This window comes from Panulirus ornatus, chromosome 40, assembly GCF_036320965.1.
Source record: "Panulirus ornatus isolate Po-2019 chromosome 40, ASM3632096v1, whole genome shotgun sequence".
NCBI classification, from domain to species: domain Eukaryota; kingdom Metazoa; phylum Arthropoda; class Malacostraca; order Decapoda; family Palinuridae; genus Panulirus; species Panulirus ornatus.
Genome location: NC_092263.1, coordinates 14,122,403 through 14,135,505, shown reverse-complemented (window position 1 = coordinate 14,135,505; position 13,103 = coordinate 14,122,403). Strand labels below are relative to the sequence as shown.

The 13,103-nt window shown below is 44.8% G+C and overlaps 1 protein-coding gene across 3 annotated transcripts in view; it reads left to right on the top strand.

Moving 5' to 3' along the window:
- The window catches only part of LOC139761441 (pleckstrin homology domain-containing family G member 5-like), a 593,230-nt gene that overhangs the window by 67,752 nt on the left and 512,375 nt on the right, over positions 1 to 13,103 (top strand). Inside the window, exon 1 of one of the 3 annotated variants that reach the window (XM_071685646.1) lies at positions 8,497 to 8,529. The exons of the other annotated variants lie outside the window; for them this stretch is intronic. The gene's annotated coding sequence lies outside the window, so the exon portion shown is untranslated. Of the gene's footprint in view, positions 1 to 8,496; positions 8,530 to 13,103 lie in introns of those variants that run through there. 3 annotated transcript variants of the gene reach the window in all.

Here is a 13,103-nt window from a genome sequence, read left to right as displayed (position 1 = left end):
GTTGTCTTGGCCTTCACATCTTGCTACAGCTGTTGCTCCTACAGCTGTTGCTCCTACAGCTGTAGATGATGGTGAAGATGATAATGATGATGATGATGATAATGATGGTGATGATAGTGACAATGATTATGCCATCGCCAACTCTCCATCATCATTATCTCTAGTGCCACTGTCTTCACCATCATCACCAACACCTTCTCCCACCACCATCGCCAACACTACCTCCAACACTGCCACCAACACTGTAAATCTATCATCATCATCATCATTATTTCCACCATTGACACCGCCATACCCATTCCCACCATCGTCACTACCCGTTTAAACGACTATCGTTTAAACCTGGTTAAACGAGGCCATTAGATGCGAAGTCGTCGTTAGCTGTGGTACGATGTATCTTGCTTGTTGCAGGTCGTCACAAACCGGATGATCACATGTGCCCACGGCGCGCTAATGAAGATAAACAGACATGCAAGTTAAGCTTATTAGAAGTATATAACCCGGGCAGCTTTAACTGATGGTGAAGACGCGTTGGGGTTAGGTAGAAGCTGCTGGAGTTACCACACACACACACACACACACACACACACACACACACAGTAGGAAGGGAATCCGTAGATAAGGGTGGGACCATCTGCCCTACCACCACAACCACCACAACCACCAGTAATAGTTGTAGTTGTGGTAACATTTCCCCACCACTACAACCACAACAAGGATAGGAGTAACATCACTAACGAGAGTAACTACCATAATTACTACCACCACCAGTACAGTTACTATCATGACTACCAGCGTGGTAGTGTGGTACGTACCTGGGACCGTGTACTATAACCCACTAAAGACAGACACTCGGCCGCTAATGAAGAGTTACGAGCAAGTAAGTTATCATTAAGGCCGGGATGTCATTGGCAAAAGGGGCCAAGCGCTCTCCCTCCCCCTCTTTTCCTCCTTTTGAATCCCTGGGGTCGTCCTAACCACTGGTGTCCCTCGGCTGTTGGGGGCCAACCAACCAGCCAACCAGGCAAGCAGCCGGGCTACCACGCAGTGAGAGAGAGAGAGAGAGAGAGAGAGAGAGAGAGAGAGAGAGAGAGAGAGAGAGAGAGAGAGAGAGAGAGAGAGATTTGTCTATACATTAAAAGTTTGAGGGAGGCGCGTCTGGATTCTAGACGTTCGTTGTGGGTTAGGATGACGTCGCTGAGCTTCGCTGTACTTCAGTAAGTACGTGATATACAGAGAGACCTGTAATGCTGTAGCTTACAGCCAAGTGAGGTATTACAAGGCGGGGAAGAAGACGGTAGATAAACCTATGATAACACATGACCTGGTAGATGGAGTGTATTTCTGAGGGATGTTTTCAGGAACGAATTTAGCCTGAAGGTCATAGTATAAATCATTTCTCCTTCATGCCTCTAGTCACCCCCACTGATCGCCTCCGTCAGTATGAGTAGGACGAAGAAAACAAGACGCGCGTTCTCCACTCTCTCACACACACCTCGGCCGGAGATCGAACCCGTGCCACAGCAGCAAACGCAGAGATGACGTCGGGCTGGACCAGCGAGAGGTAGGTCTCCACGGTGGCGACCGACGTAACATATTAAAGCCCCAGGGTTGGGTTGTTGTGGCCGTACACCACACCCCTTTCCCTCCCTCCGACACACACACACACACACACACACACACACACACACACACACACACACACTGGGCTACGGATGTCACTATATCTGGGTCAGGAGGGACGTGTCTCCGCCGCCCTTAGTGAGGCTTCTCCCCAGCTAACTACTTCCGCCCCGTTCAAATCTCCGAACTATGTTGGTGTCATTTCATACGTCCTCCATCCCTCTCTTCTCCCCTCCTCCTCCTCCTCCTCCTAGCCACTTCTCCCCTCCTCCTCCTCCTTCTCCTAGCCACTTCTCCCCTCCTCCTCCTCCTCCTCCTAGCCACTTCTCCCCTCCTCCTCCTCCTCCTAGCCACTTCTCCCCTCCTCCTCCTCCTAGCCACTTCTCCCCTCCTCCTCCTCCTAGCCACTTCTCCCCTCCTCCTCCTCCTTCTAGCCACTTCTCCCCTCCTCCTTCTCCTAGCCACTTCTCCCCTCCTCCTCCTCCTCCTAGCCACTTCTCCCCTCCTCCTCCTCCTTCTAGCCACTTCTCCCCTCCTCCTTCTCCTAGCCACTTCTCCCCTCCTCCTCCTCCTAGCCACTTCTCCCCTCCTCCTCCTCTTAGCCCATCTGAAGACAGAACATTTACAGTAACGGTACCTGGGTTTTTTCCAGTGTAAATTGTAAACATTATTTGCCGTAACTGATGTCCAGTTTTCGTTGTAGACTGTAAGCAGGACTGTTACAACAGTGATGTCTGTTCTTGCACTACACCCTTAGATGGTTTTTGGTCATTGATTTTGTCTTACTGAATAATATTCTGTGAATATTATGACAGACTTTATCTCAAGGCTTGATCTCAAGCACCATTATATACAAGCGAAAGAAGGGAGAGAGAGAGAGAGAGAGAGAGAGATTGAGAGAGAGAGAGAGAGAGAGAGAGAGAGAGAGAGAGAGAGAGAGAGAGAGAGAGAGAGAGAGAGAGATCAAAACATACTCAGATTTTCGTCGAGGAAACAGGTAGACTGAAAGTCTAAGACAGACAGTAAGCTGACAGAAGGACAGATCAACAGACGGGTTCTGACAGGCACGAGGAAAAGAATGTATTCCCTGTTAATCTGACGGGTTGACGGATGATATTTTGAGACAGATGATGATCAGGAATTAGGACGGAAGTAGGAAGTCAACCTTTACTGAAACAGCAGCCCATATGATACGTTCTCTCTCTCTCTCTCTCTCTCTCTCTCTCTCTCTCTCTCTCTCTCTCTCTCTCTCTCTCTCTCTCTCTCTCTCTCTCTCTCTCTCTCTCAGAGCGTCCTGAACTCGAGGTTGATGTGGAGAAGTAGAGACAGCGATAGGGCGAGATCTAGAGGGCCTTGTTACGTACCTGTTACATGAAACGGTAGGAATTGGGTGTACGTGGAAGTCCATGGGAAGGACAGATAACACAAGACCTGATGGTCTATGACCAGGTTATCTGCCTGGAGGGCAGGTACATGGGAAGGACAGATAACACAAGACCTGATGGTCTATGACCAGGTTATCTGCTGGAGGACAGTACATGGGAAGGACAGATAACACCAGACCTGATGGTCTATGACCAGGTTATCTGCCTGGAGGGCAGTACATGGGAAGGACAGATAACACCAAACCTGATGGTCTATGACTAGGTTATCTGCCTGGAGGACAGTACATGGGAAGGACAGATAACACAAGACCTGATGGTCTATGACCAGGTTATCTGCCTGGAGGACAGTAATAATGTCTTGGTGGAGTACAGCAGAAGGCTCCTCCTCCCCCACCCATCACCGTAGATGGAGACAGGACGGTAAAGCAGAAGACCACAGAGGTCAGAAGATTTGTATATGTATATGTATATGTATACGTATATGTATATGTATTTGTATATGTATCACAGAAGGCGAGAGAAGCGACAGACATGCTCGCAGTCATGACTCATTGACACATCAGCCAGCCAAACCCCGGGCGAGCGGTCGCTAAAACACACTTGCCTTGTGATGTGAGGTGTGGTGCCTCGCCATGGGGAAGGGGAGGAGGAGGAGGAGGAGGGGAAGGGAGAGAGAGAGAGGGTGGGTAGAGTGAGGAGGTATCGGGGGGGGGGGGTAGCCTAGGGCGTAGGGGGGGGGGGGGGGGTGTAGCAACCCACATCTCGGGTCAGGATGTAGTACAACAATGCGCCGGCAGGGTTATGATCCGCTCTCTCAACCCTGCCCCGGCGACGCCTCTGTTACTCCTCCCTCACCTCCCTCCTCCCTCACCCTACCTCCCTCACCCTCCCTCTCTCCCTCACCCTCCTCTATCCCTTCCTGTCACCTTCTCCTACCTCCTCCTCCTCCTCCTCCTCCTCCTCCTCTCCTCCTCTTTCTCCCCTTTGCACCCTCAACACTCCTCCTTTCCCCCATCCCACCAACCCCCATAGTGTCTATCGGTTCTCCTGTCCCCACTTAATTCCCCTTCCGACCACTGCCACCACGTACGTCACCATCAGACAATTGCTCTGTATTTTCTCTTATATATATATATATATATATATATATATATATATATATATATATATATATATATATATATATATATATATATATTCTACCGTCTTCCCTCTTTGAGAGAGAGAGAGAGAGAGAGAGAGAGAGAGAGAGAGAGAGGTGAGGTGTGTTGTAGCGAACGTAACAAGTATGGTACGGATGTGGGTCATGGGTTTTGCTGGGGAGGAAACTGTTGGCGAGATGTGTCTTCGAGGAGGAAGTGTGTGTGTGTGTGTGTGTGTGTGTGTGTGTGTGTGAGAGAGATGATGTCGGCACCTTACTAGCAGACGCTGCTCGTGCCTGGTGCACCCCTGGTGCCTGTGACACTCTCACCTCCTCCTCCTCCTCCTCCTTCTCTCCCACTCCACACGTCCCCCCGCCCCCACACCTCTCGTCTGGCACCGGTGCCGTGATCCACCTGTCTGTCTGTGTCTGTCACTCGACCCACAGTGCAGGTTCCTGATGAGGGTGGGGGGGGGGGGGTCAAGTGTGAAGTGGACCCTTCTGCCAGTGTGTCTGTGTATTGTCTTGTTGTTGTGGCTGGTGGTGTCGTCTGTTGGTCTGTGTCTGGGGTTGGTTCGTTAGGTGTTCGTGAGGGGAAGAAAATGGGTTTTTTTTTGGGGGGGGGGGTGAGGAATGAGAGAATGTTATTTGTTGAATGTCGACGCATGTTGTTGTGACAAGAAATAGATAAATATGAGAGGATGCTTCTGACCTCCTCGGCACGAACCTTGGGTTTAATGCCCTTAACCTTTGACTCGACCCATAATGTCCGGGTCAGAGGTCACGCCATTATACCCACGGGTCACATCGTCGTGCTCAAGGGTCGTACCGTTGTGCTCAAGGGCCGTAATATTGTGCTAAAGGGTTATACTGTCGTGCTAAAGGGTTATACTGTCGTGCTAAAGGGTCGTACCGTCGTTCTAAAGGGTCGTACCGTCGTGCTAAAGGGTCGTACCGTCGTGCTAAAGGGTCTTACCATCGTGCTTTGAGGAGCTTGATCGGAGAGCCTGATTTGCATAGAGTCTGCATGTCCCTGTATGCAGAAGGAAAATAACCTATGTACGAACATAGCACAGGAGGGGAGGCTGAAGGTCACCCGTGTCGACTGTACCGCACTTTAATGCACCGACGGCTTGGCCAAAGAAATTCCTACCCACCCTGTAGGTCGGTGTTATGTGTGTCAGACATGGGCCGTCGGACCTTCCCAAATGTGGCCCCTCTCCTCCCCTATCTCCGGGGGAGCCACCGCCGCTGCCTGGACATTCCTTCTTGGAGAGGAAAAATAATTAACCCGTAACTTGTCCGCTCCGTCCGTTCGTCCGTCCGTCTTCCCAGACCACCTCGCATCTCCCGAGCCTGTCGGAGGAGAGGGGCGTCGTATGGACCATTCTTAGAATTCCGGACGCTGCCTCACGACATAAACCTCTCCTCTACCCCGGGTCCTCTATGTGTCTTCGCGTCCTCGTGTCCACACGTCCATCTCAGACATGATCAGACACATGGGGTTGGATCACCTGGTCAGGATTAACCTTCACAAGCACTCGTGGCGCGCGCCTCTGGTCTGCTGCTTCCCAAAGATTTTGTTGGGAAGACCAGTCACACGAGGGGAGAACTTTATAGTAACCTCCACTTCTTTCCTCGTACAGGGAAGCTGTAGAATCCTCGTATATGGACTAGATGTCACACATGTACACCCACACATCTGCACGAGCCTGTAGAAACACAGCCACATATGTGGGTCTCATGTACCTCTACATATGTGGGTCTCATGTATCTTTACATATAGGTGGGAATTATCCTCAACCAGCTCATCCACCAATCTGTATATCCTTCCACTGAAGGACTTATTGTTTCCATGATGCCACTTGGATTAATACATCCACTCACCTTGTACCGGCACTGTTCTTCCATTGTCTGCTCATAGATTCATCCACTGGTACCCGCAGTGGCGTTCTTCCACTGTCTGCTCATAGATCCATCCACTGGTACCCACAGTGGCGTTCTTCCACCTGTGGCATTTCCCTGTTGATAGTCGTGTATATATACGATCAACAGAGAGAAAACATTTTCCAGATGGTTGATGACCGTGTGACAGACGGAAAGTGGTGGGAAAAAACAGATGTGTACAGGTGATGGATGGACAGGTTAGGGTCTGGAAATTGCAGGCTGACAAATAGACGTGTTGATGGGACGGGTAGCAGACAGAAGATCAACGGACAGACAAACAACAGCTGACTGATAAATAGATGGCAGAGGCAACAGAAGATCACAAGGCAGACAGATAATGGGAGAAAAAAAAGCCAAGAAGACAAGTAATAGACGAAATGAGCAACATATAGTGATAATAGATAGCATCTAAAATACGCATTTGGCGTTGGAGAATTGAGAGAGAGAGGGAGAGATAATCCAAAGAAAAAAGACTGCAGAGACACACGAGGATAGGAGAAACCATTGTGTGCCATATTATGACATGTGTGGCCAGCATGTGGGCCATTGTTAATTGTTTCAGGTTATCGCCACTGTGCGCTGTGGCTCTGTTGTCTTGCCTACTCCACGTCCTTCTTGGTGTGGTGTGTGAGATTTCTTTTTTCTTCTTACCTCTAAACATGACTGTGTTCGCTGTTGAAGGTGTGATGAATATTCAGTAACCTTGTACAATCATCTTTGTGGCTTGAAGGCGAAATATGTTCTTTTTTTTTGTGTGGTTGAATGAATTACCTTAGTGTGTTTAGAATGATTTTAATTGACTTTACGAATTTTATTTTGTTTATCTCTTTGTGTGTTGATCAAATGTGGGTTTTTTGTGGTTGGATGAATTACCTTAGTGTTAATAATGATTTTAATTGACTTTACGAATTCCATTTTGTTTATCTCTTTATGTGTTGATCAAATGTGGGTTTTTTGGGGTTGAATGAATTACCTTAGTGTGTTTAGAATAATCTTAATTGACTTTACAAATCTTATTTTGTTTATCTCTTTGTGTGTTGATCTCATTCCCGTCCATATTGTATCTGTAAGTCTTGCCAAGTATGATGGCAGAGATGAGGGCAAGTCCTCTCTTTCTCTTCTCCTTAACGCCCACATTTGTGCTAACAGATTGGACGATTTGTATGGTAATTATGTCGGTGTGTAGGTCTTAGGTGTCCAGTGTCTGTTGTGTCCAGTGTCTGTTATTCTGTCCAGCCAGTGTCTGTCTGTTCGTCTTTTCCATATGATGTCCTCGTTGGTCTGTTGCACTGTGTCTGTTGGTCTGTTCTGTCTAATGTTAGATGTCTGTTGCACACACACACACACACACACACACACACACACACACACACACACACACATATATGTGAACTCCAAAGTAGTTTACGTTTCCCTGCCACTGGATGTGGCGCAACCTTTAGAAAGATCTGGGATATATATATATATATATATATATATATATATATATATATATATATATATATATATATATATATATATATATATATTACAAGAGGTCACAGTGGTGCGCGTGATCTAGTATATGCATAAAACCGCGAGGAAAATGGAACACGACAGATTCCCAAGTGCACTTTCGTGTGATAATCACATCATCAGGGGAGATACAAGAATAAGATAGAAGACGTAGAACAGTCAGTTGATATACGGGTAAGAGACGTAGCTTAGACGCCATTGGCAAACAAGCGTTACCGGATGATGGTGTTCGGGTTGATGTGTTCGGGTCAGGCAGTGTTCGGGTTGGTGTGTTCGGATCTGGCAGTGTGCGGGAGGGTGGTGGTCGGGTCTGGCATCATGCCTGTCATAAAATTTCTATTAGGTAGACAGGAAAGGGAACTGTTTTACAAATTTTGCCTACGACAGAGCTATCCAATTTGTATAAACCTTCACTAATATCCATGTTACAAATTTTTGTGTGTTTAAATCATAGAAAATTTATGATATTTCTCATGGTAAAGGAGTTACAGTCAAACAGCTGAACTAGCCTTACGTCATTCAATATATATATATATATATATATATATATATATATATATATATATATATATATATATATATATATATATATATATATATATATATATATATATTACGTGTGTTAAGTATATGATTGTCATTATTATCCTCAAGATACACCGTGTCGGATAATACAATGATGAACAATGGTCGACCATTATTACTTAGACGTATTGCTGGGCTAACACGGCGTGACCCGTGGTTGACACATGGGGAGGAGGAGGAGGAGGAGGAGGAGGAGGAGGGAACACGGGAGGCAGACCTTGTGTGGTGGAGGCGACGTTAGCTGTGGCGCACTCTCAGTGTGCTTCTGATCGCAGAGTGGAGTGTACGCGGTCGCTCCCGCCTCCACCTCCTCCCTGGCCCAGCTGGATGGCGGTGCGTTCACCTGTGTGGTGAGGTTTGGCGGACGTGTGCGCATTGCGTGATGTGTGTGTGTGTGTGTGTGTGTATAGCACAAGGCGCAAAGACCGTGTTCACGATACACGAATGAATTAGAAAGGGAGAGAGAAATGTTAAAATGACCGAAGTGTCGTTACGGTCGCATTTAAATAAGTGATTCGATGAATTGTGTCGTGGAAAAAATGTTCTAAACCTCTTTTCACTATATATATATATATATATATATATATATATATATATATATATATATATATATATATATACATATCATGTAAATGCGATATATGAAGTTGACCGTGAGTTGCATGTATGTGCTAACAGAAAGAAAACGATTCGTGTGGTCATCCAGAAAATGCAATCATGCAAACGCAAGAGCTATGCAAATGACAGTGATTAAGGAAGTAGTTTGAAAAAGATACGTCTGGAATGATTCAACTGAAAATGATGGGAAAGATATATATATATATATATATATATATATATATATATATATATATATATATATATATATATATATATATATATATATATATATATAACTTTTATATTGAATCATTTCTGTGTAGTGATGTTTATATAAACATCTCATGACACGGAAGATGATGTTTGTATAAGCATCTGCTAACAAGGAAGTGGATGTTTATATATACATCTGATAACGAGGAAGTGGATGTTTATATATACATCTAATAACAAGGAAATGGATGGTTTTTTTTTTTATAAACGTTTGGCTTGATGTGGTTTAGGGTCGGTGTCCTTTTATGTTGAAGTAAACATGACCTGGTCATTACCAGGTCATAGGTCACCCGAGGTCATGCAACTCATGACGGGTGCTTGCAATCCACATAATTCCCTCGCCAGTTTAAAGTTCTAACATCATTAATGAAGTTATACAGTGTACGAATTATGCATTGAATGTACAGTCAATGAAACACATCCATGGATGAAAATTTTTGAGCAATATATACTGATTTTAATCGTAATTTTGTATCATCTTCTAATTCACGAATTGCAGGGAGTTGGTTCCCGGGCGTCTGGGTAACTGGCCAAGGAATTAGGACAGTTAAGATGGGGGGTGATTAAAAGCTTCAATGGGTTGTAATGAATGAATCACCCGATGGGGTTGTACGATTGTTACAATGGTTTTTGGGCGTGTATGATCGCTGGAGGGGATGCGATGGGGGTGTTGGGGGTACGCTGTCTGTGGCACACACACACACACACACACACACACACATACATACATACATACATACATACACTCACACAAATACAGACAGACAGACAGACAGACAGACACACAGACACACACACACACACACACATACACACGACACACACACAGACACACACACACATACACAGACACACAGACAGACACACAGACAGACAGACAGACAGACAGACACACACACACACACACAGACAGTTCCTCACCCGTGTGTGTTGATAGATGAAGTCGTCGACGTCCCCGGAGGTTGACACACATACCGGATATGTGCCGTTCTTGGTCATCGTTTACAGAACTGCGCGCGGCGGGAGCGTCACCTTTCGCGCAGAACGGTTTCAGCAGTGGTTGTGTCAAGTGTTGGAAAGCCACGCCTTACATACACCCCCACCTTGGGTTACTGACGGCGGTCAACGCTCATCTCGGATCATGGGATCGAATCCCTCCCATTCCCCCGCCTTGAACACGACGATACACGCCCTTTAAAGGGTGTCGGTGCATCTCTTAGGTACGACGGTACGGCGCTTAAAGGTCGTAGAGGTCGTCTTCAAGGGTCGTACCATCACCAAAGGTCGTACCATCATACCCAAGGGTCGAACCCTCGTTCTCAAGGAGTTACAAAGTCTTGAACAACTGGATTTTTCTTTTTTAAAAGATTTCGGAGATGCGGGTTCTGCGCTACGCTATTTTAGTGTCAAAATTTATGTTAATTGATTCTACAGGTATAGAATATTAAGGTTTTTTTTGTATGGCGAACAATCTTTTAGAACAAAATCTTCAATTACCTCGTGGTCATATTGTGAAAAGAACGTTTTTTTTTTTGGTAATGTCTATGAACGTTTTTAGTAATATCTATGATAATTTTTAGAGAATGTTTTTGATAATAATTGTGAAAGGTTTTTGATAATATTTAGAAACGTTTAAAGTAACATTTGTAAACGTTTTAAGTGACACATGCGAACGTTTTTAGTAACACTTGAACTATTTAGTAACATTTGTAAACGTTTTTAGTAACACACGTGAACATTTTTATCAACATATGTAAACGATTTAAGTAACTCCTGCGAACGTTTCAGTGATCTGTAAACGTTGTCAATAACATCTGAACCTTTTCGGTAACATCTGTGTCAAACGTTTGTGGTGGTCCATCTGGGAACGTTTTCGGTAACATCTGTGACAAACGTTTGTGGTGGTCCATCTGGGAACGTTTTTCTGGTAATATTTATGTCATTAGCTGGGGTACGATGGTGAATGTCTGCTGTGTACATGGTAAAGACCAATTTCATCTCAAGGATTCATGTTTTTCTATGTGTAAGAGTTATATATATCTGTTCATCTGTGTCTATTCGCTATCTGTTAGAGCATATGTATGTGCAGTGTAGATATACATCAGTCTTCACGTTTTCTCTGTTAACGAAAATGTCTTTCACGTTTTCTCTGTTAACGAAAATGTCTTTCACGTTTTCTCTGTTAACGAAAATGTCTTTCACGTTTTCTCTGTTCACGAAAATGCCTTTCACGTTTTCTCTGTTAACGAAAATGCCTTTCACGTTTTCTCTGTTAACGAAAATGTCTTTCACGTTTTCTCTGTTAACGAAAATGTCTTTCACGTTTTCTCTGTTAACGAAAATGTCTTTCACGTTTTCCCTGCTAACGAAAATGTCACTTAACGTTTTCTCTGTTAACGAAAATGTCTTTCACGTTTTCTCTGTTGACGAAAATGTCTTTCACGTTTTCTCTGCTAACGAAAATGTCTTTCACGTTTTCTCTGTTAACGAAAATGTCACTCACGTTTTCTGTTTTAACGAAAACGTCACACACTTACTTTTCCCGTTTCAACGAGAGTTTAAGTCTTTGTGTTGTTCGTTTCAACGAGAGCATTGCTTTGATTTTTTTTTTCTATTTTAACTAAAATTCCATTTTCTACGTTTTCTGTTTCAACGAGAATGTCATCTTCCTATTTTCAGCTTTAACGGAGACTGTCACTCCCACGTTTTCTGTTTCAACGATACCCCCAGCATCACGTTTTTTCTCCTTTTTTTTAATGAGTGTTTGTCTCCATTTCCTGTATGAAGGACCTGGGTACTCGAAGTTGGTTAATGTGAGCTCATTTGCATATTAACCTAACCACATGTGATGTCTGACATCAAGTTAATTGTGAAATCGCCTCGGGACAAGTGGTCGGTAAAAACTGGAATACATTTCTTTTTCTCATTGTTTTATGAACTGTTATCAATAAGGGTCAAATTCAGTCAAATTACATTTGGTACCCATTTGCGTAAAACAAACCCTTGTTATACAATGACAGTTACGGCGGTAATTACGGTGGTTGGGTGGTCGTTTGAGGGGGTGGGGTTGTTAGGCTTAAGCCTATTACCTGTTTGGGTCATTAAGGAAGTCAGTATCAATCATAACGACCATCCGAATTATCGTTAACACCTTCTTCAGGATAATTGTAAGATCATATAAACTATAATTGTAAGATCATATAAACTATCATTGTAAGATCATATAAAGTGTAATTACGTAGTTTTACGACCCTCTGCCGTAATTGCTTCTCATGACTGCGATAATGTGATCTAATTACCACAAGCCGTAGTTATCTCCGGTGCTTATGTAATTGTTATCGTGTTTATATTATATATACATTATAGATATACATAGGTCATTATGAGCTGGGGTGGGGGAGAGAATATCATTGATGGCGATAATTAGAAAATGGATCGAACTCCATCAAAACTCGCTTTGCCCCGGGGGATGTTTGAGAGAGAGAGAGAGAGAGAGAGAGAGAGAGAGAGAGAGAGAGAGAGAGAGAGAGAGAGAGAGAGAGGTCCGGGTCGGTGAGCTTGGGCTGAGGACGATATGGATGTGTGTTTATATCAGACATGGTGTTCTCTGGCCTCCTGTGTGTATAGCCAGGGCGAGTTCGGAATCCACTTTTGATCAAGAATCACTTCAGCGTAACTTGCTGACGATGGATGGCGGGTTGGTGACGTCTCAGTGGATGTTGCTTGGCTGTGATGGGAGTGCAGGTGTTTCGTAAAATTGGGAAGGGGGGGGGGGGTTGTTGTTGGTTAAATGCAGGTGTTACGTCTGAGCGATTGTTGCATGTGTGCAGGTGTTACACAGACGGGCGGTGGCGTTACAAAGACTGCCATAAGTAGGGAACCCACGTCTGTGCCACAGTCGTGGGGATCAGAGGTGTTGGCCGTGCAAGAATGTTTCCACTTCCGTCGTAATTGGTGCCCCTGTCTGGCTAGTTCCCGCCAATTAACCCCTGTTCATGACCCTTAATAATCCCCCCCTACGCACGAGTTTTAAT